Below are 6410 nucleotides of genomic sequence, written 5' to 3' on the forward strand. Positions count from 1 at the left end.
GTGGGCGGGGCCTGGCGGAAAGATGAATTGGAAGGGGCGGGAGCGCGGCGGGGACACGCCCACTGCCCCGCCCCGTGGCCACGCCCACCCCAGCGCGGGAGGTGCAGGGCGGGGAGCGCGCCCCACCCAGCGGCCGCGCGCGGAACTGGCTCTTAAAGGGGCCGCGGCCCCGCAACGAGGGGGTCTGCACCGAGCCCCCAGTGCGGGGCAGGGCGCGGGGTGGCGGCACTGCGGATACCCGGGCACCCCCGGTGGCCTGTACCGCCGTCCCGTCCCGTCCCATCCCATCCCATCCCATCCTACCCCATGTACTCCATCCCACGTACCCCATCCCATCCCATCCCAACCCATCCCATCCCATCCCACTCCACCCTATGATCCCCTTCTGTCCTTTCTGACCCCATCCTATCCCATCCCATCCCAGATACCCCATCCCATCCTATCCCATCCCAGGTACCCTATTCCATCCATCCCATCCCAACCCAACCCATCCATCCCATCTCATCCCATCCCATGTACCCTATCCCACCCCCCCTCACCCTATCCCATCCCATCCCACCCCATGTACCTCATCCATCCCATCCCAACCCATCCCATCCCATCCCAATCCATCCTATGATCCCCTTCTGTCCCTTCTGACCCCATCCCATCCCATCCCATCCCATCCCATCCCATCCCATCCCATCCCATCCCATCCCATCCCATCCCATCCGTCTCTCTACAGTCCTGTCCCATCACATCCATCCCATGCTGCTGCATCCAATCCCAACCCATCCCATTCCATGTACCTTGACCCCTTCTCATCCCATCCCATCCCGTTCATCCCATCTCATCCCATCCCATGTACCCCATCCCATCTCACTCTATCCCATCCTATTCATCCCATCCCATCCCAAACCATCTATCCCATCCCATCCCAACCCAACCCATCCCATCCCACTCCACCCTTTGATCCCCTTCTGACCCCATTCCATCCCCATCACCCCATGACTCCCACCGCAGTGACACAGCTCACTCTTGGGGACCTGGCCAGGGTGACAACACACACACAGGTCCCTGCAGGGATCCCCCATTTTCCACCCGTTTTCCCCCTTCCCCACCTCCCATGGGAAGCGGTTCCCCTGCTGACAGCCACAGGGAGGTTTTGGGGTCCTGTGCGGGGTTGCGACCTGTCCTGGCCCTCAGTGCTGCCTTGCAGAGAGGGAGAATTCACCACGAGGGGCTGCTTGGGGTTGGGGGACCACAAGGGTGCGGGGCTGGACCTCTTGGGATGTGCTGCAGCCACCCCAACACCGCTGGGGCTGCTCCCCCCCGCACCTATATGTCCCCTCCTCGGATGCTCAGCGGTGCCCAGGTCCCTGATTTTGGGGCATTTTGGTGCTGCCAGTCCCCAGGGCGGCTGGGAGCTCTGTCTGTAGGGCAGCACGCAGCCGGGTGTGTCCCCCCCCGCCACGGCACCGCCATCTGGGCAGCCCCCGGCACCATCTGCAGGCAGCACCTCGCTGCTCGCCGCCCCGCCGCGGCGCTCCCTGCCCCAGAAACCTGCCCCAGAAACCCGCTGCAGCTCCCGGCCACCTTCTCTGCAGCTCCTGGTAGGAGTGGGATCTCGGGGGAGGTTTTCGGGGCCAGCCACGGCTGGACTCTGCCTTGTGCTCAGCCCCGAGCATGTCCCACGTCCGTACCGCCTCCTCCTCCCTTGGTGCAGAAGGATTCGGCTTCCCAAGCCCTGGCCATGTGCAGAGACCGAGCTGCAGACAATTTGGGGTGGCTGACCGGTCCCCATTTCCCTGGGGTCTGCAGGACCAGGGCTGACATCCCCACGGGGCTTGGCAGGGCGGCAAGTGCCGCGGCTGCTGCGGCACCCCAATATCCTGGGCATGGGGCCCAACAGGACCAGCTGCGCCCTAGAGAGCTGAGTGGCTCACTTATGGTAAAAAAGGGAGGAAAATGGCAAAGTTAGAGCCAAGAAGGAGAAGTTTCTGCTTTGGACACGGCGTCATTCAAGGAGATGAGCGAGGGAGAAGCAAGTGGCCAAGCCGGCACCATTCCCCCGTGCGCTGGGAGCGGTGTCCATGGGGAAGAGGGGCTACCGAGGGGCTACTGGGGGCCAGATGGAGGTGCCAAAAAAATTAAAGATGGCCCAGAGGTGGGGTGGGGAGACTCGCCTCTCCCCACGAAGCTGCTCCTGGGGAGATCCTCCCCGTCGGCACTGATACGTGCAGCGAGACGTGGCAGCCTCGTTTACTCCGCGACTTCAGGGGGCCCGAGTTACCCGAGCACGAAATTTCTGAACGGAGCACACGGGGAAATTGCTTATTCACACTTGAATAACTTAAAAATGGCTGAGCAAATTTTGCTTAAACTTTCCCCGAGAACTCCCCTCGGAGCCGAGCCGCGCCTGGCAAATTTCAGCCCCAAAAGGGATTTATTGCAGAAAAGGACGAGGAGCTGGAGCTGGGGGGGAGCACGGGCGCGGGGAGGATGCTGGCTGTGATCCCCTCACCCCACGTGTGCTGTAATTAACGAGCTCCCACGGGGCTGGTGCCTCTGAGTGGCCTCTCCCCAGGGTGCAGGAGGGTGCTGTGGTCCCAGGTGGGTGCTGAGGATTTTGGGGCATAGCCCACAGCGGGGCTGGCAGCTGAATGAGCCGAGGGTCCCTGATCTCTGCCTCCGCATCGCAACCGGAGGGTGCCAGCCTCAGGAGCAGCACTGGCAGGCTCCTCTTGCTGCACAATAGGAAATAACTGTGGTGGCTGCGTGGAATTTGCTGGCGGAGGCTGGCTCTGCTGTGCCAGCCGCCCGAGTGACGCAACGACACCGCGCCGAGGACAGCGGTGCCGCGGTCCCCGGGTGCCAGGCGCGCCGTCACCGCTGGCAGAGGCGCACCCGTGGGTGCGTGGAGAAGCCCGGGCATCTGCCAGCCCCGTGTCATCCCCGTGCCCGTGTCGCTGGCCCTCCTGTCCCTGCTGGCGTGGGCTGAACGAGGCCCTGGAGGTGCACGCGGGCTGTAGCTGCACACCCTGCCCTGGTGCGCCCGACCGCCGGCACTCGCTTCATTTGCATGGAGCAACCTCAGCTCCGAGTTAATAAGGAGAAGGCGATTAGGGAACAATTATTCCTCTTTTCTCAGAAGATCTAAGGGGCACCAAATGAAAAGCGCCCGGCAGGAGTTTGAAAACAAACAGGCGGGCGTACATTCCTCGCCACGCGGCCAGCCCGGGGAGGGCACCGCCAGGAGATAGCGTGGCCGCCAGGAGCGAGCGCGTGCTTGAAGTGGGGGCAGCAGGGGGGAGAAAACCCTGCCTGAGCCCCCCATAATTGGGAGCAGGGGGGCTGTGGGAAGCCGGGCTGAGAGCATCATCCCCGTTTTGAGGCCAGGCGATGCACAGTGGGGTGACACGAGCTGCGCTGGGGTCCCCTTTGCGCTGTTCCCATCGCAGGTGGCACCTCCGTGCGGCTGCCCCGGGGTTAATGCTGCCACCCCCGGCACCCCGGGGGGGCCCCGTTCCCAGGGCAGGGAGGGCTGCCCCGTGCCAGCTCGCCCAGCCGGCGTCTCCCGCCGGGTCAGGGCCGGCTCCAGCCTGTCTCCTTCCCAGGCTGCCTGGGCGCTCGCCCCTCCGGGCGCTCCTCCCCGCTGCCCGCGGGGTGGATGGGGCGGGATGAGGTGCTATGGGGTGCTACGGGACACGATGGGGTGCCGTGGGGTGGGATGGGGCAGCCGGCACTGCTGGTGGCAGCCCGGTTTGGAGGCCGTCTCCCGCCGCTCCCCATCCCCACTTCAAAACCCTCTCCCGTCCCACCCACATCCACCACCCCGCACCTCTGGCAAGCTTCAGGATGCAGTTAAACACTTCAGCACTTAAAATTTCAGGTGCTAATTGCTTAGTAATGAAAACTTTAATCACAGGGCAATTAAAACCTTAAGTAGCTGTGGGAGATCCATTCCATGTCAACAAAGAAGAGCACTCGCTCTCCCTCACCGCCCCCAGCACCAGGGGCCAGCCGCCGGTCCCCAGCGGCCCCCACCCGGGCACCCCAAATTGCCCCCAGCCCACAGCGAGCAGGAGGTGGCCGAGGAACTTCCAGTCACCGCCGTAAAAAAAAAAACCAAAACAAAAAAAAAAAACAAACTTCAAACCCCATCTAATTTCGGATTAAGCGCCATATGAAAGGGTTTTGTTATTTTAAATCTCCTACTTTCCAAATTCCCAGGATTAAAATTCTCGGCGTTTATTTTAACCGCATACATTTGCAGACAAATCGCTGCTCCCCGCGCAAGGGGTTGGAAGCAGGCTTTAGGAGGCGAAGCCCAGCCGCAAGCTCCGGGCGTTGGAATCGCTGCGAGCGCTCGCGAGCCCGCTTCGCCGGCACACGCTGGCGGCACAGCCCCGCCACATTTCCCGCACGGGGGAAAGGGCCCGGCCCGCGAGGGGCTGGGAGCAGCACGGGGAGGAAAGGGGGCTGCCAACCTGGCTCCGGAGCTGGTCGCCGTGCGGTGGATGAGCCCTTGGGAAGTGCCAGGAGGGTTGGTGCGCGCTGGGGCCGCGCAGAGCCGTGGGGCGCACGCTGCGGGGTTCCCGGTGACGCTGTCCCCTTCTGCATGGTGGTGCTGGGAAATGCTACAGCGGAAAAAAAAATATTGTGCTGGTTCCCTGTGCCCCCTCCCCGCTGCGCTGCGCACCGGGTGTGAAAGGGAAAGGAGCCACCAGGCCTCGTGTGGCTCCTCCAGCACGGCACCGGGGGGGCCCGGGGGAGAAGGCTGCAGGGTGGGGGCCCAGCCCCAGCTGCCGGGAGGTGTGCGAAACGTGGGCGGCTGCGGGCAGCAGCGTGCCCCCCGCTATCAAACGCGGCATCAGCGTCTGGCAAATGTCACACCCAGCTGGGAGGTCGCTTCCCTCCTCTCTCCCCTCGCCCCTTCCCCGCTGCCAGCGCCCATGCAGCCTCCCAGCCCTGCCTCAGGACCCCCTCAGCCCCCTGCCCCCAAGGTGATGCGGGTCAAGGGGCAGCCTGTAGGGCAGTGGGGGGGTTTCTGGGCCCCACACCCACGGTGTCACCCCTCTCCCTCCCCACACCAGCCCTGGGGATACCCGGCCCTGCCTCGCATCCCACCTGGAGCATCCCTCGCCCGAAGCCGCTCCGGATGCTGCGCCTCCCGTCACCATGGCAACCCCCATCCTCGCCGGGTTGCCATGGCTCCCCGGCCCCGGCGCTTCGGGTCCCCAGGGGCTGCCCCGGCACAGGGATGCTCCACGGGGCCTGGGACCACCGGGGTGAGCTGGGGCCAGGCCAAGGGTTCCTTGGTGCCACCAGGGACAGGCTCGGTGACCACCCAGCAGCTCAGGGGGCTGACGGGGATGGGGTCCCTGGGTGGCACCACTCAGGGCAGGGTGATGGCATCACTTTGTGGGCCACTTCCCAAACTTGTCTCCTTTCTGCTCGGGGTTTCTCTGCTCTGTGCAGCCCCCCTGGCCCCACAGGTCATGGCGGTGGGCAGGCACACCTTGTGTTGATGGCACTGGGCACACACGAGCCCTGCCCTACATGCTGCCACTCCCTGCCTGCTGTCCCCTTGATAAACCAGCTCACCCCTGTGTGCAGTGTGGACTTAATGTTTGGGGAAACCTCAGCACGGGGCTCCCGGGGCTGCACTTGCTGCACCGGGGTTGCGGCTGTGCTCAGCAGCAGCGCGAGGAGCCGGAGGGCTCCAGGCGAGCTGCGCTAAATAAACACAGCAACCGTGAGAAAAAGGCAGCCAGGAATAAATAGTTGAACAAAATAATAAGCCGAAGGAATAAACAAAGCGGGGACGTGCCCGGGCACGGCACGAGCCTCCGACTTAACGCTTCCAAGCCGGGCTCCAGCCCAGCCCCAGCTCCCCGCGGGCGGTGGAGCCCAGCCCGCTGGCAGCGCCCCGCCGGGCGCACCCCGGCCCCCCTCTGGCCAAAGGGATCCCCCTGCTGCTGCCTCCCTGGGGGCACCGTGAGGGTGCAGGGGGCCGGGCTCCCCCACGTTGCTTGAGGAGGTGCCGAGGAGCCCATCCTGATGGGGTTGGTGTCTTCTTCCCCCGTTTTTGGCTGGGCAGGGCTGAGCCCAGGCTTTGCCATCGCTTCCCAACGGGGCTGGATCCAGCCCCCGACCTGCTTTGCTGTTGCCCTTTCCCACACTGGGGTCAAGGCAGCCACGTGGCCTCCATCCCAAATCTCCCCCAGGGAACCCCACAGCCTGGAGGGAGGGAGCGGGGCGCACCAGGGGACGTAGGGGCTCGGGGTGCAGCACCCTGTCCCCCCCCACCACAAAGCTCCTTTCAAGCTCTCCGCAGGGCCCTGACACTTCACCTCCCTCCCTCGCAAGATGGCACCCAGCCGTGCTCGGGCAGGGAACAAAGGGACGCGGGTTAAAGTAGCTAGTTA

The sequence above is a fragment of the Netta rufina genome (genome assembly GCF_964035555.1).
Source record: "Netta rufina genome assembly, chromosome: 9".
Taxonomy (NCBI): domain Eukaryota; kingdom Metazoa; phylum Chordata; class Aves; order Anseriformes; family Anatidae; genus Netta; species Netta rufina.